Genomic DNA, 22,634 nt, shown 5'->3' with positions numbered 1-22,634 from the left:
TTTTATATAGTTGGCTGTTCCTATGTTAGGACCATAGATATTTAAAATTATTACATCTTCTTGTTGGACAGACCCTTTGAGTATGATATAGTGTCCTTCCTCATCTCTTATTATAGTCTTTGGATTAAAATCTAATTTATCTGATAAAAGGATTGCCACCCCAACTTTCTTTTCATGTCCATTAACATGGTAAATTGTTTTCCACCCCCTCGCTCTGAATCTGGAGGTGTCTTCAGGTCTAAAAAGAGTTTCTTGTAGACAGCATATTGATGGGTTTTGGTTTTTTTTTAAATCCATTCTGATACCCTGTGTATTTTGATTGGGGCATTTAGCCCATTTACATTCAGGATAACTATTGAAGGTTATGAATTTAGTGCCATTGTATTGTCTATAAGGTGGCTGTTACTGTATATTGTCTCTGTTCCTTTCTGATCTTCTACTTTTAGGCTCTCTCTTTGCTTAGAGGATCTCTTTCAATTTTTCCTGTAGGGCTGGTTTGGTGTTTGCAAATTCTTTTAATTTTTGTTGGTCCTGGAAGCTTTTTATCTCTCCTCCTATTTTCAGTGATAGCCTAGCTGGATATAGTATTCTTGGCTGCATGTTTCTCATTTAGAGCTCTGAATATATCATGCCAGTTCTTTCTGGCCTGCCAGGTCTCCGTGGATAAGTCTACTGCCAGTCTAATATTTCTGCTATTGTATGTCACAGACTTTTTACCCTGAGCTGCTTTCAGGATTTTCTCTTTGTCACAAAGACTTGTAAGTTTTACTATTAGATGATGGGGTGAGGACCTTTTTTGCGGGGGGGGGGGGGCTCTATGCCTCCTGGATTTTGGTGCTTGTTCCCTTTGCCACATTAGGGAAATTGTCTACTATAATTCACTCCAATATACCTTCTGCCCCTCTTTCTCTTTCTTCTTCTTCTGGAATCCCAATTATTCTAATATTGTTTCATCTTGTGGTATCACTTATCTCTCCACTTCTCCCTTCTTGGTCCAGTAGTTGTTTGTTTCTCTTTTGCTCAGCTTCTTTATTCTCTGTCATTTGGTCTTCTATATCACTAATTCTCTCTTCTGCTTCATTTATCCTAGCAGTAAGAGCCTCCATTTTTATTGTACCTCATTAATAGTTTTTTTTTTTCCCAGCTTGGTTAGATTTTAGTTCTTTTATTTCTCCAGAAAGGGATTTTATTTCTCCAGAAAGGGTTTCTCTAATATCTTCCATGCTGTTTTCAAGCCCAGCTAGCACCATGAGAATCGTTTAATCAATATGGACATAATACCAATGTCTGTATTGATTAGGTCCCTAGCAGTCAGTACTGCCTCTTCTTCTTCTTTTTTTTTTTTTTTGTGGTGAGTTTTTCTGCCTTGTCATTTTATCCAGATAAGAAAAATGAACGAGAGAATAAAATACTGAAAGGGTGTCAAAGACCCCCCAAAAATGTATGCTGATCAAATCAGAAGAGATTCAAAACCAGAGGGAGAAAAAATGGGGAAAAAAGAAATAAAAATTTAAAAAATAAAAAATTATATATATATATATATTAGACTGGTGAATAGAACAGAGCCACCCACTTGATTTTGGGTATATTTTGATCTCTTAGAAGCAATTACCTCCCAAAATTTTAAAGAAAGAAAAACTTATATATATATACAAAAATAAGGGTAAGCATGATGAATAGATGGAATATGATTGTAAAAGTGAAAATTTTAAAAAAATTTTAAAAAGGAATTGATAAGTTGGTTGGAAAAAGAAAAAAAAAAGAGGGAATGTGCTCAGGCTGGGGACTAGAACAAAGCCATGTGCTACATTAGGGTATATTTTGAACTATTAGAAGTAATTGTATCCCAAAATTTTTTAGAAAAAAAAAAAGACCCTATATGTATACAAAAGATAAGGTTAAATACAATGAAAGGATAAAATATGACTATAAAAATGAAGGTTTAAAAAGATATTGTTTAGAAAGGTATTGTTAAGATAAATTAGTTTAAAAAACAATAAAAGAGGAAAGAGGAAAATTTAAAAAATAGAATAAGAAAAAAAAATTTTTTAAATTTTAACTTTGCAAGACTAAAGGATCATGTGGAAAAAGCCATGAATTCTAGGTTTTGCTTTCCCCTAGTTCTGGAGTTCCGCTGTTCTCCTTGATCGGTGATCTTGGTCTTGGCTGGATGTTCTTGCTAATCTTCTGGGGGAGGAGCCTGTTGCAGTGATTCTCAAATATCTTTGCTTGAGGCGGAATTGCACTGCCCTTGCTAGAAGCCGGGCTAAGTAGTGTGCTCTGGTTCGCTCTAGGAGCTTTTGTCCTCTGAATGCTTTCCATAGTGCTTTGGAGGATGGAAATGAAAATGGCAACCTCCCAATCTCTGGCCTGGAGGAGCCAAGAGCTTGGGGCCCCACTCTTCAGTGTGCCCTAAGAGATAAGCAGTCAGTCACTCCTGTCTCCTTGGTCTCCAGCCACACTCTGAGCTCACCTGGCCTGTGACCAAGCATTTCTATCTCTGGCACACAGCCCCATTTGGGGTCTCCAAACCCAGCAGATTCCTGCTGTGCTGCTCTTCCCAGAGCTAGAAGGTGAGTCTCCCCAGATCTGCCACTTGTGGGGTCCCTGCTTGAAGAGCAGTTACCCGACTGTGCCTTGGATCACAGTTTAAGGTAACTCCGAGCTGAAAGCTCACTCTTTGGCTCTGTCTCTGTAGTCGGCTTCTCTGGTTTGACACCTGGCAGCTCTGCCACTCTCAGATATCCCTGATCTTTCTGTGACCTCCCTGGGACCTGAAACCACTCTGTCCCTGCAAGGGCTCCACCCCTGCCTAGCCTCCAGAGTGATGTCACTCAGTGGAGCAGACTTCTAAAAGTTCTGATTTTGTGTCCGCTGCTCTGCTGCTTGCCAGGAGCTGGCCCCTCCCCCACGGTCTCTTTTTCCATCACTTCAGATTCACTTCTCTACCTGTCCTAACTTTCAGAAAGTGGTCAATTTTCTGTTCTTAGAATTGCTGCTCTTCTTCCCTTCGATCTCCTGTTGAGTTTGTAGGTGTTCGGAATGGTTTGATACCTATCTAGCTGAACTCCTGGGATCTGATGTTGTTTCAGTCTGCTACTCCTCCACCATCTTACTCTCTCCCCCAATTTGCCTAAATCTTAAATGCATATTGTTAAGAGAAGGAAGCCAGGTGAAAAGGCTATGTACTATTTGATTCTATTTCTATGACATCCTGGAAAAGGTACAACTATAGAGACAATAAATAGATCAGTGGTGTCAGGGGTTCATGGGAGGGGGTTTAGTAATGAAGCAAAAGGGAGTTATTTTTAAGGTGGTGAAATATTATGTATGAAACTGTAATGATGAATACATGACACTATGCATTTGTCAAAACCTATAGAACTTTACAGGAAAAAGAGTGAACGTTAATGTATTTAAATTTTAAAAAAAAGAAGAAGAACATTTAGGAGTTCAGGAAAACCAAGATGGAATGCAGAAAGTAACTAAAAGAAACTAACTGCAAAAAAAAAAAAAAGAAAGAAAAGAAAAAGAAAAAAGAAACTAACTGCAAAATAATTTTATGAAACAACCTCAGTGAAGGGGCTAGGGAAAAACATCCTGACCTAAGTAACTGAGAATGAGTAGAGTCTGCAGGACTAAAGTCAAGAGGAAGTATTAACTGTACTCTTGTTGATAAAGTTGTATCCCACAGGGATACTGGCTAACAGTTCTGAAACCACAATGCTTGTATGTATTGCAACTAGAGACTTCAGTAAGTGAGTGGGACCAGGTTTCTCACTGTTGAAGTGGGCGTTTGCAAATAAGCAAGAAATGGAGGCTAGAATGAACTATGTGGTAACAGAATAGAGTTGGAGATAACAGTATGAACACAACTTCAGCTTAATATAGATATAGATACTTATATAGAGATATATTTATAGTTAATGTGTATATACACGGGTTCATATACACACATACATTTCCTTGTTATACCAGCTGAGAAGGTGGAGAAGCAACAACTCTCTAGTAGTAACAAGTACACTTATTGCTCACAATTTAGTTTCTAATACCATTCTTCAACAAAAGGAACAGGAACTTCTTAGAGAAATAGCTGATTCTAGGAATGGATCAGGAAATATACAAGATGGGGGTGCCTGGGAGGCTCAGTTGGTTAAGTGGCTGACTCCTGATTTCAGCTCAGGTCATGATCTCAGGGTCATGTGATCGAGTCCCCCATCAGGCTCCACACTCAGCTTGGAGTCTGCTTGAGATTATCTCTCCCTCTCCCTCTGCCTCTTCTCCCACTTGTGACTGTGCATACACACACACTCTCTCTCACTCCCTCAATAAGTAAATAAGTAAATAAATAAATAAATAAAATCTCTTTTTTAAAAAAATGATTGAAAACTTCTTTTAAAAAAGAAATATGCAAGGGGCACCTGGGTGGCTCAGTGGGTTAAGCCTCTGCCTTTGGCTCGGGTCATGGTTTGAGTCCTGGGATTGAGCCCCACATTGGGCTCTCTGCTCAGCAGGGAGCTTGCTTCCCTCTCTCTGCCTGCTGTTCTGCCTACTTGTGATCTCTCTCTCTCTGTCAAATAACTAAATAAAATCTTAAAAAAAAGAAATATGCAAGATAAACCTGCAGCATATTCTTACTAGAAAGAATATGCCTTAAGAAAAAACAAACAAGCAAACAAAAAAACACAAGAATGAAGATATGTCAAAGAGATTCAAAAGCCAACTGAAAGATCTCCCAATGGCCAAAGCTGGAACAACTTAAACAACAAATAAAGTAGTACTGAGTTACAACCTAAAGTATAAAATAAAATAAATATCAATGAGTCAAGTCAATATAATAAATGAATGAATAAATAAATGAGAAAGAATAGGTAAAGTTCCCATGTGATAGAATTTCAGGGGTTCCTGGCTGTCTTAGCCGGTGCAATATGCTACTCTTGATCTCAGTATTGTTACGTTTGAGCCCCATGTTGGGCATAGAGATTACTTAAACATAGAACTTTAAATGGGCACCTGGGTGGATCAGTCCATTAATCATCTGCCTTTGGCTGAGGTCATGATCTCAGAGTCCTGGGATCAAGACCCTCACTAGGCTCCCTGCTCAGTGGGAAGTCTTCTTCTCCCTCTACCCTTCCCCCATAGACTCCAAATAATTTGTGTAGTTTAACTCCCTACTCCTTAAATGTGGCTAGTGTATCGTGATTTTGTTACAAAGACAATAATATGGAAAGCGAGGGGAAAAGTAACTATAGTGAAGAAACGACAAACACTACCTCAAATGGGTGATCAAGGTCAATATCAATGGTAGTAACTTGTGTTGATAGTATGTACTCTTCATTCCATATGGGAATGACACTTCATCTCTGTGATCTTCTCAAAAAAACTCATAACATCAGTCTAATCATGAGAATACTCAGATGAATCCCAATTAGGCATTCTACAAACTATCTGACCAGTATTCCTCATAACTCTCAAGGTCATCAAAAACAAAGAGACTCTAAGAAAATGTTGCAGACAGGAGAAGCCTGAGAAGATATGGATACTAAATATAATGTGGCATCCTGGATTGAGTCTTAGAACAGAAGAGGTGATGATAAAGAATAAAGAAGCTTGAGTTAAGTTTGGATTTCAGTTAATAATAATATACCACTATTGGTTCATTAGTTGTGACAAATATACTATGCTAATTTAAAATGTTAATAATGGGGATGGGGAAACTAGTTATAAAGTACATGGTAACTCCTTGTACTATCTTTGTAATTTTTCTGTAAATAAAAAAAAAACCTAAAATAAAAACTAAAAATCCCAAAGTAGACAATTGATCACTTCATATATATACGTTATTTAAAAGCTGAAACTATGTAGTACTCCAGTTTTCCTCTTGAATCTCTTTGGGCACATCTTTGAGAATGATAGGGGCTAACTTAGCATTGGTTGAGTTGAATTAAATTTGTAGGCTGAATAACAACAACAAAGGAAATGAGCAGTTAAAATATAGTGTAATTTTAAGGGAAGAACAAAATGACGGAGGAACAAACACTTATACCAGACTTAAACCTGTAACCTAAGACATTGCATGGACATCCTTAAAAATTCTGCTTTAGGTTACTTAACTGTCACATTGGTCTTACCCAATCATCTATGATTACTTGAACTAATAGTTGCCTATTTCATCAAGAAAACTTCTTTTGGGTACTTTTCTTTTTTGGATATATAAGCATTTAAAAGATTATAAGTATCTTAAATGTTTGAAGTTACAGTGAAGTTATTAGCAAAATAGGGTGTAGATAAAAATGACTGAATGGTCATATTGAATGATTAGATTTCAGTAATTTTCTATCACTGTATTATATGCATTTGTCATGGATCTCCAAAATGGAATACTAAGAGAAATCATCCACAAAATGGGGCTCCTGATTGGCTCAGTCAGTTAAGCATCTGGCTTCCGTTCAGGTCATGATCCTACGGTCCTGGGATTAAGTCCAGCATTGGGTTCCCTGATCAGCAGGGATCCTGTTTCTCCCTCTCCCACTACCCCTGCTTGTGCGCTCTCTCTCTCAAAAAAATAAATAAAATCTTAAAAATAAAAATCGTTAAAAAAAAAGAAAAGAAAAAGATAGAAAAGAAAATCTAGATGGCACCTATATGTCCAAACATGTCTTCCCTGCAAAATGTCTTGGGACCAACAGTGCAACAATTCTTTAAACAAAAACAAACAAACAAACAAAAAAAATCATCCAAAAAATTTTTAGAGAAAACAAACCAAAAAAAGCAAATAATAAAAATGACTTCATTAATATATAAGACCTGTACATGATTATGTGAATTTTATATAAAAAGTGAGCTAGATATACTCTTAATCATTCCTGTCAGTCAAAATTGGTGCTTAGTATTTTAAAATTGAGAATGCACATATTGGATCTTTTAAGATGCCTGCATACACATATACACACCTTTCCTTGGGTCACCGTAAATTAATCAGACATTAGTAGCGGCTGTCAGAAGTTGACATGGGTGAGGTGGGGAAGTCATCCCTGCCAACCCCAGGCTTCCCCAGCCTCATCCACAGGGAGTTGCAGAATTCTAAATCAAGCCCTGTAAAATTTGAGTTTGATCTCCACAAGCATGGATATCCAAAAACTACAACAGGTGGAAATGAGTGGCATAATAGAGTGAATGTTTGTGCCCTCAAAATTCATATGTTGAAATTCTAACCACTAAGATGATGGGGTGGGGCTTTGGGTGATTACATCATCACAGTGGACCCCTCATGAATGAGATTAGTGCTTTTATAAAAGAAACCTCAGAGATCCCTCACCCCTTCCATCATGTGAGGTTACAGCAAAGACAACCTTTGAGGAAATGGGCTCTCACCAGATTCTGAATCTGCCAGTGTCTTGATCTGCATTTCCCAGTCTCCAGAACCTTAAGACATAGATTTCTGTTGTTTATGAGCCACCCATTTATTTTGTTATAGTAGCCCAAAGGACTGAAGGCAGGTGGCTTTCCAAGGAAGAAAAGATTCTTGTGACCAGAAGGGTTTCAGAGTCATCATCCCGTGGAAATCTGTCTTCACTGGTGTGGGGATCAAGCCATAGTTGGAGGATCCTGATATTAGCATCTGGAACTGGGATGAGGGAAACTGAGGTCCAGCCAAACTGAAAAAGTAAGAATTGTGGTTCATAACAAGGCTCCTAGACCAGAAGAGATCTGAATTTAAATTAGAAATAAGAGAGTTACTGACTACCCGAGGTAGTCATTAAATAGGGAGGATTTGGGTCACTGTTCCCACTAGTTTCCATTACCTCATAGAAGTAATGTATGCTGTTGTAATAATAACATTGAAAATGAAGACACATGATAGTAGCTAATGTTTCTTTATCAATTATATAATCATAATATTTATCATTTATTTGATGCTTTCTAGATGCCAGACACTGTTCTAAGTGCTTGACTTGTGTTCACTTACGTAATACTTAAAATACTTACAAATTTTAAGGTAGATAGCACATGGCACTGTTTGATTGCAGGTGAGGACACAGACCTGAAGAAGGTAAGCAACTTACCTAAAATCAATGGACAATTAGCACAGTTAGAATTCAAACTCAGGCACACTGGCTCCAAAGTCTACTGTTAACTATGCTATGTATTACTCCATTTAGTCTTCCCAGCAACCTATTATGTTCCCTACTATGTTACCTACTATGTTCCCAGCAACAATACTATGTATTGTCTTTATTTCCATTTTCTAGATGAGCGAACTGAGAGTTAGAAAAGTTAAGTAATTTTCTGAAGATCAATCAGCAGATTACTCAGTCACATGGAGATTCTGGGCACAAAGAAAAGTCCTTTTAACAACAAAGCCCATACTCTTAGCTGGTATAATGTCACAACTCTTCCAGCACATGGACCTATACTAATTTCAGGTAGTAAGGAGGGAGTTAAAAATAACCTGACAGGTCTGGTTCCACTAGCCTCTGACGTCAGGCGAGGAGTAGATGGAGCCTACAGGGGTCAGCGTCATGAGCTCTGAACAAAGCCAAGGCAGGAAGGATCTGTCATTAGATTGAGAATCTCAATATTGAATTCTAATTTATCAGTTTTACATTTTACGCTCTTTGTTTTGACCCAATTTTCCACACTGTGTGATTTTTTACTCTTGATTCTACTTTCTATCCTATTAAGTTATCCCTTCCAGTTCTGGATCTTCTGACCCTTTGATGTACCAGAATTTGAATTTGCATTAAAAAACAAAGCAACAAAGAAAAACTTTCCAAAGGATGTATTTTTATGGAAATTTGTACAAAAGTATTGTCAGCCACTCTAACTTCTCTTTCAACTTTTTTCTCCTCTTTCATATGAACTTCTTTTTTTTCCCTTCCCCCTCTCTGTTCATTTTGCCAGTTCTCCTCCTCATACACTGTCCCCTGAAGCTGAATGCAGCCAGAGTGAGTCAGACAATGGTATTTCTGGCTTTACTCATGACTAATACTATTTCCCTGAGGAGATAACTTCCTTCTTGATTTTGTTTTGGTTTCTTGATCTTAAAGATGGCCACACGCACACTAGATATCCTAAATATCCCAAGCAGTGACATGCAAAACAGAGCCCTTGCATACAAAGCAGTATTTTTCCTCAGAGATTGAATTCTGCAGGCGAGCCATTGTGAAGCTCCCTGAGCTGCCTCCGGGGTCTGTAATATTCCCTCTTCAGTTTGACTTGGAGCAGAATAGTCACTGAATATGATGAACAAATTAGATCAAACCTCCACTCAGTTTCAGGCCAGATTCCTTTTATTTTTTTCCCACAACAAAATGTGATGAACTGAACAAAATTGAATTAGATTCATTTCAATTAAATCCGTTACCCACTGGCACTTGAACTGTTGCTTCATGTTCTAAGCCTCTTTCTTAAACAAAAAAAAAAAGGGGGGGGGGGTGAGAAAGAAAAGAAAATCTCTTGTTTGATTTAAGTTTGGAGTAAAAATCCAAAGCAGTATGAAGAGAAATAAAGTGGCGGAGAAAAAAAGGAAGGAAAGAAGGGAGGGAGGAAGAAAAAAAAAGAAAGAAAAGTAGAGAAAAAGAAAAAAAAATGAATTCTTTAAGGTTTATGTATACCAAGAGACATACTGGATTTTGAGTCCTTAAGATTTTTTTTCTCCGTCCTCAAGTTAAAGCACATCTTGCATGAAATTCTCCATTTTCCCTCTGCCAGCCCACTGATAAGAAGATTGCTATCAGTTTTCTGATAGGCAAGAGAACTTAAATAGGAATCAGAGAACTTTGACCCTGCTTTATTCCCCCCAGTTTCTCCATTAGCCAAAGAGCATGTTTTCAAATTTAGCTACCACTTTCTATGAACTTCTATGTGCCAGTGACAGTATATTATTTAAGATTCACAAGAGCAGAATTAGGAAACTCAATTTCAAGGCATCAATCTATACTCCACTATTTCTTCTTAACAATTATGAAATCTGTTAAATAGCAAAATTCAACCAAAGTGCATTTTAAAGATCTAGTTGGCTTTACTCATCTATTCATGAATTAGGCAGCATCCCATCTAACAAGTAGAGGGAAGATGCGAAAGGTTACAGGAAAGGAAAGGTCTTTAAAGGTGGAAAAGGCATAGAAAAAAGGAAATACTTAGCAAAGAATCCATGTCTTAGGTAAAATTACCCTCCAAAGGGGAAAGGAAGGGGCCTATCAGTATATTTCCTAGTGCTGACCAGGTAGTGCCCATGTTAACTAGTTAAAGCTTACATTTCTATGGGGCTGAAGTTGTGATGTGGGCAGGTCAGGCCCGGGGACACTGAGGGGATCCCACAGGACTTTTAAGAGGGAACCTGGTTGTGCACAGGATAGAAATCAGACTCAAACCAGCAGGAGGTAAAAAGACAGTTTACTGAAGATATAGAGGAGGGCAGGTATAGAGTGTCTGGGAGACTCAGAAAGGAACCCCATCTATGATCAGGGTCTGGGGTTTTTATTGAGGATGGTGGTCCCGTGTATGTATTTTATCAGGCAGCCAGAAACTGGTTAGAAGACAATGGCCCAGGTGCTATTCTGGTATATGATAGCTTCATTGGGTTATTCTCACCTAGTCCTTCCTGAGATGTTATCTTTTCTAAAGAAGTCACTAACTCCTTGTCCCTTATAAGGTGGACATACAGTATTAACATCACTAACCCCTTGTCCCTTATAAGGAGGACATACAGTTTTTGCATTGGGAGGCATGTGCATAGTGGGCTTGCATGTGGTAGTGTTGGGTCCCCAATGTTGGGTTCCCCAATAATGGGTCCGTGATTAAAGGAGTGAGACTGATACAAAATGAAGGTCAAGCAAAGCTTTATTTCATGCCAAGCATCAAGAATCAAACTGACTGTCAAACAGATCGGTCAGGGCTGCCCCTTACAGAGAGGACAACCTCTCTCTATTTCACAGACTAACTTTTTATAGAGCAAAGGCTGGGCCTGGCCACATACAGGTGGCCAATGAAATTGTAACACACAGAGAAAGCTGCACAGTCATGCTAGGTGACCAATTGAATTACAATTTACCCTAGTAGACATTTGAACCAGCCTATCACCTTGGTCAGAATTGGTGCCCAAAGGGTGCCCAAAGGGCGGGGCCTACACTCCTTGGTAGCTAGGAGACAGTATGCAACCCCCAACTGATCTGATGTCTCCACCTGGCCTGACGCACCCTTGTATTTGGACTTTGTTACCTGGGACTGGTTTCTGGGACTTGTTTTTAAGTAAGTTCCCCGTGGAGGTGGGGGGGGGGCGGGAAGGGTCAATTTAAGTTTTATAACAAAATGGCAGTTCAACCGGGATGGGGCCACTCTGGCTGAATAGGCCCTTACAGTAGCAAGATTAGAAACAGAAAAAGAAGCAAAAAGCAGATTTTTATAGAGTCCTTCAGTTTCCCTATCTCAACTGCAGTCAGGTCAGGTAGTCAAGTCTTGGTACACTGACTTGGGGCCATAACCTAAATGATGCCATTTTGGTCCTGTCATTTTCCATTTAACAAAACTATAATCAACTACTTAGTAATGGATTGTGTTTGTTGGTTTAATGTCTTTTTCTCTCTAGGGGCTATAAGCTTCATGAGGACAGCATTTGGGAATGCAGTGTTCATTTTTGGAACCCCAGTGTGGAACCCAGGGCCTCACACAAGAGTAGATGCACAGTAAATATAGCTTGAATAAGTGAGTTAACAACAAATAAATACTTGAGTCTCAAAGGTTAAGGTTGCCCATGACCAGACTAGTAGATGTCAGAGCTATGACTAGATAGAACTCAGGTCTTAACTCCAAGAGGGGTTTCTGTTCTCAAGTTATTTCCACACCACTTGCTTTTCAGAGCTCAACTGAAAGAATATGAGAATACATAGAGGCAAAAAATGAAATCCTTACATTGAAAAAATGTGAAATGGGTCTTTTATCCTGATAGCCTAGATTCTAGGTCGCATTCAAATAATTTCTGGAGTTTTACTGGGGAACACTAATTTCTGCAGGAGAAAGACCTGGGGATTTTTGGTATCTATTTACTATAGAATAAGGTGGAATTATTCAGGTTCTCTACTGTACACTGCCCAAAGGAATAAGTCAGCAAAATGCCAGAAGTATTTTACTTACCATTTGCTTCTCTCTTCCACTCTGTGAGGCTCTCATTATAGGAGGTTCTAAGTCGGGCTGACTTGCTATACCAATTCTATTCTTGAAAATGGAAATGTTTGCTCTGTAAACATTAGTATATTCTAAGTTTGTTGTGTTTTCCATTTTAAAAAGCATTCTACAGAATACACTCTTGAGTTCCCCGGGTGGCTCAGCCATTAAGCATCTGCCTTTGGCTCAGGTCATGATCCTTGGTCCAGGGATCAAGTCCCACATCAGGCTTCCGATGTTCTCCCTTCCCCCACTCCTCCTGCTTGTGTTCCTTCTCTCACTGTGTCTGGGGTGCCTGGGTGGCTCCGTGGGTTAAAGCCTCTGCCTTCGGCTCAGGTCATGATCTCAGGGTCCTGGGATAAGCCCCGCATTGGGCTCTCTGCTCAGCAGGGAGCCTGCTTCCTCCTCTCTCTCTCTCTGCCTGCCTCTCTGCCTCCTTGTGATCTCTATCTGTCAAATAAATATATAAAAATCGTTAAAAAAATTTTTTTAAGAATTTATTTTATTTATTTTTATAAATTTATTTTTTTAAAAATTTTAAGAATTTATTCTCTGTATTCTTTCTTTAAAAGAAAAATCTTCATGGTGAGAAAGAAATTAATAGACAACTTCAATGGACAGTATACAATAAAGTCTAATGTTTTATAGCATAGAATCCTTCAAAGTCATACAGGAATAAACAGGAAAACTTTCCTGCAATTGTGACTCAGGAATAAATATACGAGTAAAACATACTGTAAAGGAGTTTGGAGGAAAAAAATACTGCTACTTTGTTCTGGGTTGAGATTCTAAAGTATTCTCATTCACAGTAATAATTGCCAAAATACAGGGTCATTTTCCAAGAAATTTATGTTTCTTGGACTTTCTGCTCCAGCTGGTGCATTGATTTGACAGAGCTCTGTTCCAAATCTCAGTTCCAGCTCATTGCCCATCGTATCCTGTAATGATTACAAAAGATGGTGGTGCGGGGTCTTGAGGGGGTGGAGGAGGGAGGAGGTAGGGAGGTGCAATCCACCTTAACTTTGAAAAACCCAGTGTTGACCTGCATTTTTTAGGGTGATACAGTCATTTAGACATGCTGATTGACTACAGATCCTCCCTGCTTCTGGTTTTTTTCTATGCAAGAGAAGACAGACTGTTTTTGCAATAACCTTTCTCGCTTCTGCCCACACTAGTGGCTCCATTCCATGCTCTAAATCATTGTCTTCATGAGGTTTAAGTAAACCTCCTTCCAATGCTCTTCAAATTCAGTGGCGTATTATAAATCACATGCTGGCTTTTTCAACTGCCTGGGCATTATTTTGAAGATCCTAGGCTATTTTTTTTTTTTTAAGCAACAGATTTGTGTTAAAAGCTTGGCCGAATTTCCTCTTTCATTTGCCAGATTTTTAATTTTAACTGTAGAATTTCCATTAATCTCAGTTGTAGTTTAATGGATGTGCTCTCTCACTAAATAATCATTTCATTTATTAATTATGATATTGTCCTTTGGACACTTCTTGGGGACTTATAATGGCTTTACATTGGCTTCTAATCCAGGTTCAGATTTTCCATATGGTCTTTTAAAGCTAAGCATTATGAAATGAAATGTTAGCTAAGTATCCCTGCCTCCCCTGCAAATTATCTTCACTCCTTTCAGGACCACCGTTTCAATGTGACAGTTTCTCCTACTCTCATGCTTTTCTCATGGAGTTTCCACAACTTTCTAGAACGCCCTCTCTGCCCTCTATGCAAGTGCCACCAGTGGGGCCCATATTCTGTTACAACTCATGTTTCTCTCTCTTCCTATCCTCCTCTTTGGCCACTAATAGTTGTGTATTGACTTTGGCCACAGACAGACCTGTTCTGTCACTTTGTTCACATTATTTCACATCTCGCTTTTATTCAACATCTTCATCTGTAACAGGAGGAAAAATAATAGATTGTTATGAAAATAATATATGTAGCATAAGCAAAATACTTAGCTCATCTTAAGTACAAAAAATGTGTTTATTCCATTCTCTCTTGCCCCATAATTTAATGTTTTTGTGTGGCTAAGCCCTGATAATTCAATAAAATCCGCTGAAGGAATAGCATTGTATGCATTCTTCTACAACCTACAAGAGCCTGTTCTATATTGAGACATACAGGATCTGAAGGAAAAAGATAGCCAACTAGAATATAAATTGCTCTACTTCCTGAAAACAGATGAATGAACTGTGGTCAATTCTTGTGGACACTTGGCTATGAGCTCTCTTTGAGAGGAGAGCTCCTTAATGTTATTGTTAATCCTTGTGTAGGAGCCCAGTGGGTTAGTTAAGTCTCTGGATCAACACTGGCTCCACCAAGGACTAGCTGTGCGCCCTTAGGCAGTGTCTCTGTGGTTCAGTTTCCTATTCCATGAAATAAGAGTAATAATGGTAAATGGTACCTACTTTATATCTGTGTTGTTCTAAATGAGTACACACACAGAGTATATAAATGCCTTGTAAGTGTTTGCTGCTATTATCGTTTTGCCATTGTTATTCAGAGACGTGGGTAAGAAGAGGCAGCCATTGTTGTCTTGAGAAGCAATGTAGCATAGTGGAAAGAGCATGGAGTTTGGATTTAGATAGACCTGGATTCTGGGAGGTCTTCCTTCTTTCAAGGTAAGATCTCCCGTTCTGTTTTCTAATGCATGAGATGAAGGTAATCTTCCTACATTTTTGTGAGGGTTACATTAGATAAAATACTAATTGCAGATCACTTAGCACTGTGATGAACACAAAGAAGGTCCTCAAAAAATGGAGCTGACGTTATTTTTATTATCATTATTACATTTCACTTAATGTATGCTAAAACAGACCATTATTTTATTTACCACCAAGAAAGAAGGAAACGTGGCCAATTATATAATAATGGGCCATCAATATGCGATATATTTGATTTTCAGATAACCATGTGGGGAAAAAAAATGTTCTAAATACATGAAAAATACTAATTTGCTAAGTGAGGGATCATGAAATAGCTCATCTCCCAGGGAGGCTCCCTGGTCTGGGAGGTGGAGACAGTGAGAAGAAGTATGTAAAGGGCAGTCAGTTCTTTAGACGGCAAGCCTGGGTGTCTGAGAGTAGAACATTTTAATTTCCGTAAGTGTTACAGAAGGCTACTGGTAACTCATGACTTTGCCCATTTTCCTCTTTTTTCCTCGGGTACCGAGACATAAGTATTTCAACAAAATGCAACTAAACTTAAACTAGACTGTCTATGAAATATTTCTATGATTGCCTTTTCTCAGGCTTCTCCACTTTAAATTTTTTTTTCATTTTATTTATTTTTTCAGTGTAACAGTATTCATTCTTTTTGCACAACACCCAGTGCTCCATGCAAAACGTGCCCTCCCCATTACCCACCACCTGTTCCCCCAACCTCCCACCCCTGACCCTTCAAAACCCTCAGGTTGCCCCAACCTCCCACCCCTGGCCCTTCAAAACCCTCAGGTTGTTTTTCAGAGTACATAGTCTCTTATGGTTCGCCTCCCCTCCCCAATGTCCATAGCCCGCTCCCCCTCTCCCAATCCCACCTCCCCCCAGCAACCCCCAGTTTGTTTTGTGAGATTAAGAGTCATTTATGGTTTGTCTCCCTCCCAATCCCATCTTGTTTCATTTACTCTTCTCCTATCCCCCTACCCCCCCCATGTTGCTTCTCCATGTCCTCATATCAGGGAGATCATATGATAGTTGTCTTTCTCCAATTGACTTATTTCACTAAGCATGATACGCTCTAGTTCCATCCACGTCGTCGCAAATGGCATGATTTCATTTCTTTTGATGGCTGCATAGTAATGTTTATAGCAGCAATGTCTACAATAGCCAGACTATGGAAAGAACCTAGATGTCCATCAACAGATGAATGGATAAAGAAGATGTGGTATATATCCACTTTAAATTTTTAAAAATAGCCCAAACACAGAAATTGCGTAGACGTTTTCTTGCTCTTCAAGGCTTTTCCTTTTTAACTACAGCTGCACAACATTTTCATTCCATTTCCTCTGAGTGACCATGAGAAAAATCTCTCCTTTGTCTTTTTCTGGTTCGAAGACCCTAGAGGATAAGTCGAGTTTTGGGGACATTGCCAGATATGTGATAGGTCTACAAGGAAAACAATAAGCAATCTTTTCTGTTTGCAAAGACTAAATTCAGAGACTACTGCTCTGACAGGTCTCATATAAAACTAACCCTGCACCTCTCCCCCAACTCCTCTTCTGATTAGATTTTCTTTGAAGGTTGAGTGAGATGAGTTAGAGTATCTTTTCTATTTCAGCTCCAGTGATGTGGGGGTGTTGCAATTTACACATAGAAGTAAAAACTTTGCGATGCCAGATTCTAAATCATCCCTATCACTGAGTTTAGTCTGGTGCCACTGGCCTCATCAGACACATATTTCTCTCTGTCATAAGGGATTGTTGGCCCGTTTATTTCAAAGTCCTACAACACAACTGTTTCCTTTTCATTCCTACACATGTTTTTGCTCAATATCAATCTAAATAGCTTTTTAAAAATTGTAAATTATTTCATTGCCAGGTAATGCTGCAGTGTTCATTCCTACTCCTGTTTCTAAGCATATGGTGCTCATCTTCTTACCACTGTAAGGAGGAAGAGGCCACCTGTCAGAGATCAAGAAAGGGCTCTCAGAACAGGACCATACATGGTAGGAGAAGAGCACTCCTTGCATGCTTGGACAGACTTTCTATTTATAGTTGCAGCTTTTATAAGCTGCCCCCATCTGATGGGGACATGGCTGATATACCTTCGGCAGGGCCAGCTAGCTAGCTAAGTCCTGTAAGAAATTTTCCCACTCGTGCAATAGTTACATCCTAGTGCCATTTTGAAGTAAAACGAGAAAGACCCTTTCCCACCCCAAAAAGGACAATTTCTTCCTTTAAATAAATCTAAAGGGTAATTTTCTAGCTGTGATTATGCCACCACCTGAAACTGATACATCGAAAGTTTCTCAAAGTTGATTTGACCAGAACAAATTAAGATAGAATATGATCGATTGACCAGAACACCCTTACAAAGTGTCTCCTGCCTTGTTCTCATTTGTACGATCTTTTGGAACAAGGACAATCCTACTGGCATTGGAATTTTCTACTATTTTATAACAATGCCTGGCAACTTGTAGGTTGTCAACAAATCTTTGTTTGATCTCACCACACAAAGACAGCTGCTCTTAACATTTCAGCAAATACACCCTTTTAGAACCTATTCGGAATTCAGTGTAAGAATTCCAAATTCGGTGGAATTGTATACAAGCCATACTGTGATACAGGCAGTATTTCCAAGCAAAAAAAATGTTGGACACCAATTGTAGAACTTTTTAGCTAGTAAAGGGAAAAATCCTTTTCTGACTCAAAGTCATAAAGATTGTTGCAGGTGGCTTCCCTAAAAAGAAGCAGACTCTGAGATGAAGTCAAGTGTGAGAAAGTTTTATTAGGGGGAAACACATAAAAAAGGGGGAAAATGGAGAGAAACTAGGGTTGGGAAAGGAGCTGTCAAACCACTGTGTAGAATTGACATCTCTATTAGCACAACAGGAGTTCCAGAGCAAAGATTGCCCATCCAAGCAATTCCTCATTGGGTGGAAATGGCTCAAACCCTGAATTACTACCTTGCTCAGTCATTGGCTAGCAGTCTCCCCAAGAACACCATGACTTTGGACTAAAAGCTGAGGTAGAGCCAGACAACACTAACAGCAGGAGGCTGACAGATATCCACATGCTTGTAGCTAGCCAATCAGACCCTTCTTGAAAATGGATCTGGGTGGTGCCTTTTCTTAGGGGCCACAAAGAGATTTGCTTATATTTTCTTTCAATAGAAAAATGCTGTTTATTGAGATCTTTGATTTATGAGGATTTAAAAAAATTTTATTTATGTATTTGACAGAGAGAGACAGTGAGAAAGGGAAACACAGGTGGGGATGGGGGGGTGGTTGAAGAGGGAAAAGCAGACTTCCTGCTGAGCAGGGAGCTCAGAGCAGGGCTCGATCACAGGACCCCAGGATCATAACTTGAGCCAAAGGCAGATGCTTAATCGACTCAACCACCCAGATGCCCCATGAGGGTTTTATTTTTTTTTTTTAAGATTTTATTTATTTATTTGACAGAGAGATCACAAGTAGGCAGAGAGGTGGTGGGGTGGGGGGAGCAGGCCCCCTGCTGAGCAGAGAGCCCAGTGTGAGGCTCCATCCCAGGGCCCTGAGATCATGGTCTAAGCTGAAAGCAGAGGCTTAACCCACTGAGCCACCCAGGCGCCCCCAAGTGTTTTATTTTTGAGTATGGTGTGAGTTAGGACTCTAAATTCCTCTGGCATTCCCTGAATGGTCCATCGCATCTCCCAGAATTTTAATGTGACGTTTAGTGTGACACTGGATGGGTTATTGGATAATTTGTTAAACTTTGGAAGAATGTTTCCTCACTCTCGGCTCTGCACAATGTAAGGACAGTAGACACAATACACTTTTAAGGTTAATCTGCATTGTTAACTTTTCCTGTTTACTTTCTTAAGTAGACGATCAACAAAAGAATAAATTAAGCCCCAATTTGTAATAGTGTCCCATTTCTGTGGTGTGAATACTCCCACCATGACCGATTTCAAACTACCCATGTGGTGCCACTCGGAGCAGAGTTGGGAAGAGATAAGCAGTACCACACTATTACGTAGTATTTCCTCCATACAGATAAAATAGATATAAATAACCTCAAGAGCATAGATAATTGCAGTACATACAAAAACATAATAAATTATAGTAAAATAATTAGTAAGTGATGAACTTTGGGGATTTATTACTTTTGGTTTTGATATGTTACTTAATTGTAAATTTATATAATTTTTAATAATGTCTGTGTTTAAAAACCAGTTCACAAAATTTTTGAAAATTTAACAATAGGCTCTCCTGAGCTGGCACAAGCCAGATCCAATACAAACTAGAGATTTCCCTTTCAGGTACCTTCCTTGGAGAAATGTGAGTACATATGCTCAGTGATGTAGGTATAAGAATACCTATTGCACTGGTGTTTATAACAGGGAAAACTGAAAATGACATCCCTGTCCATATGTACACAAATTGATAAATAAACTAGGGCTTATTATGATTCAATATTAAGTGGTGTTTAAAAATAAAATAAGTTAGATTCTCATATATCAACATAGATCAATTCCCAGAGAAAGCCCCAAGTACCTTCATGCATTGTGATATTAATTGTGTAAAGCTTTAAAACATGCAAACACATTTTAAAGCTAGTTCGTAAAAATATGTCTATATAATTAAGGTATAAAAATATTTATGAAAATGAAACACACAAAGTTCAGGTAGTAGTTACTTCTGGGGAAGGGATGCAGGGTAAGGTCGCACTGTAAGTGTATCTATAATACTGTATTTCTTTAAGGGGAAAATGATAATCTGAGCAATAATCATGAAAGAGAGACAATCCAATGCTGCATGCCCCTGATAGACATACACAAGATACCTGTGAAATATTCTTGCCAAAAAAGAGAACATATATCTACTTAAACCTGTACATCCAATTCTCAATTTATAGAAAAACAAGGGACAAATAAAAAGATTAAATGGAACCACTGGGCTGCAGGCAACAAAGTCTGGAGTGTAGGTTTCTTCAGCATATAAGTGGCAAGGAAGAAAGTAGAAACAGAGGTAAGGAATCTACAGACAAGAAGAGAGTTAGATCTATCCATCGACTGCAATGTATAGACATTGTTTCAGTTTTGATTCAAACAAATAAACTACTAAAAATTATGGGAAAAAAGAGGAAAATTTGAATGCTGAATGAATACTCCAAAATAACAAGGAATTACTATTATTCAGGTGAGAATCATGTTGTAATTATATCTAAATAATTCTCTTGTTTAAGATATTAATGTTAAAAAGAAGCATGGATAAAGTGATGGATGAAAGCAGGCTAGGACCTGCTTCCAAATAAACCTGGGGAGCTGGAGGAAGAGGGCAGAGGTACAGATGAAACAAGATTGATGTTTCTTCTTTTATGTGTCTGAAATGTATAAACCTTACAAATGAGTTTCCTTTTAGAGAAGGAAGAGAAGGGAGGAAAAAATGGAAGCAAACAAGAAAAAAAAAACAAACATCTATTCATTAAGTGGTTTAACATCCAACTGCATGTCATTTTATTGTCTATGTATTTTGGTAAGTTTGAAATATGACATGATTTACATTTTTAAAAGATTTAAATTTGTATAAATACCTCCTTGGTACCACGAACATAAAATATACTTCTGACTATATTTTACATACCATGATCCAGCTTCAATGGAAGGAGAGAGATAAGCTATCAGCAGTGAGACTGGGGCTTCCCACAGCCTGCTGCTCATACGTGCCAGACACTTTTGATTTACCCTCCTACAGATTCCCTCAGCCCCTCCTCAGATAGTAGTGGACCACCACTATCTAGTGCCATGAGCCAGAAATTAACTCTTACCATCCATTCCAACAAACCTTCTTTCTGCTGCTGCACCCTGTGTGAGCAGCTGGACTGTCACATCTAGTTAAATTTCCTTCCGAGTTATTTACACTTTGCTCCCTGGTGAATGTTGAAGTCACAAGATAAGTTCATCAAAGAAAGCGTTTGATTTCTAGAGTTCAACATGCCTTGTTCTTGTGTAGATTAAGAGAGTATTTCATGATCTATTTTGTTTATAATATTATCAGGCCACTTAAGTGTTGCTGAGCAGTTTCAAACTTTTAAGAATGATTTAAATGTTGCCCATGCAAATTGCAAGTTCTCCCCACGGCCCACATGCGCACACTTGCATGCATTCATAGTCATTAAAAGACTAGAAGGTAGTCTGTTGGCCACTCACAAACAACATGGGAGAAGTTGGGCATCTTCAAAATCAAATGGATTAAAAAGAAAAAAATACTGATCTGAGGCAGAGAATGGTTTCCACGATCTTCTAAAGATATTATGCTTGATATGTTTACTAAATGTAAATCCTTTTTTCCCCTGAACTCCCAATTTTCAGACCTTGTTAGTTCTAGTTTTCCAGTAAAAACAGAATTTCCATTAATCCACAGATACAAAGAAGAGCCTGAATGCATTTCTGCATGAATCCCAAAAGGCCCACAGACCTCTGGATCAGGCTCTGCAATAAACCAGTTGCTTCCTGGAAAGCCAGCATGGTGTTATTGAGAGTGTGGACTTCGAAACCAGATTGTTTGTGTTCAGATTCTAGTTCTATCATTACTAGCTGATAGGCCTTGGGAGAACCACTAAACCTTCTTTTATCTTGGTTTCCCTTCTTTAAAATTGGATCATGGGGACATCTGGGTGGCTCAGTCAGTTAAGGGTGTCTGCCTTGGGCTCAAGTCATGATCTCAGGGTCCTGTTTCTCTCTTCCTCTCTGCCGCCCACCTCCCGCTCATGCCCTCTCTCTCTATCTCAAATAAATCAATAAAATATTTAATAAAATAAAATGGGGATAATAGCATTACTTACCTTATAGGTATGTTGCATAAAAATTACAGAAGTTAATATATGTGAAGCACCTAGAATAATGCTTGGCCTATAATAAATGCTACTAAAGCTATTAGCACTTGTCATTTAGCTACTGTCATGTAATCCTCCAAACAGCACCCTTTTATGGTAAGGTTAAATAACTTGTTGAACATTAGACAGTTCATAGTAGCAGAACATGGGTTAAGTCTGGGTTTGCCCAAAGCCTGTGTTCTTTCTACCGCACACCCTCTTTTGTGTGTTTATGAGACATACCAAGTCCCTGTGTTAATAAGAAAGCCATGTTTATAATGGGACATGAAATTTAACCTAAAGCCGATGTGACTTGGGGATATTTCAATGTAAGGAAATTGAAAATAGTAAGATACAATTGTTCAGTTCCTATATTGAGAGATTTCAATCAGACACTGAGAGAAATTTGAAAGGTTGGATTGGAGTATTAGATGATTAACATCGTGGTGTAAATGTTCAGAATATTTAAACTAGTTCGTGTTCTTGGAACACTAAAAAAAAAAACTAGCTCATGTTGTGTTGGTTTAATTCGGTAAGCGGCGGTGTCTCATATACTGACAATAAACATTAATTGTTCTAGGATTAAATATGAAACTATTATGAGTCATAATAATTACTTTCAAGTCATCGTGAGAAAGAATATGTATTGTGAAAAAAGCGACTTACCTGAAATCCAATGAGAAAACATGTTACAGCCATCTCTAAACTCAAACATAGCAACAAAATGTTTTACATATTGCGTGGGGTTGGATTGTGCCTCCCAAAAAGAAGTCCTCAACCTGGATACCTGTGAATAATGTGATCTTAATATGGAAATATGATTTTTACATACGTAATCAATTTTAAGTGGTGTTGAACTGAATTAGAGTGAATCCTAATCCAATATGACTAATGTCCTTATAAGAAGAGAAGAGACACAGAGATGAACACAGAGAAAAATGCCTTGTCACAA

The 22,634-nt window shown here is 38.5% G+C and overlaps 1 long non-coding RNA gene across 2 annotated transcripts; it reads right to left on the bottom strand.

The window, feature by feature from the left end:
* Positions 1–6,521: 6,521 nt before the first annotated feature.
* Positions 6,522–14,064, bottom strand: LOC123928094. Of its 2 annotated transcripts, none has more exons than XR_006815606.1 (4): positions 14,006–14,064; positions 12,136–12,216; positions 7,990–8,066; positions 6,522–7,658 (listed from the first exon to the last, which is right to left on the bottom strand). It is a non-coding gene; the product is annotated as an uncharacterized LOC123928094 (long non-coding RNA). The 2 variants fall into 2 exon arrangements; XR_006815605.1 differs by having other exon boundaries at positions 12,136–12,238; positions 14,006–14,061.
* Between the last annotated feature and the right edge of the window lie 8,570 nt (positions 14,065–22,634).

Source organism: Meles meles, chromosome 17, assembly GCF_922984935.1.
Source record: "Meles meles chromosome 17, mMelMel3.1 paternal haplotype, whole genome shotgun sequence".
In the NCBI taxonomy this organism is placed as follows: domain Eukaryota; kingdom Metazoa; phylum Chordata; class Mammalia; order Carnivora; family Mustelidae; genus Meles; species Meles meles.
This window is presented reverse-complemented; position numbering and strand designations above follow the sequence as displayed.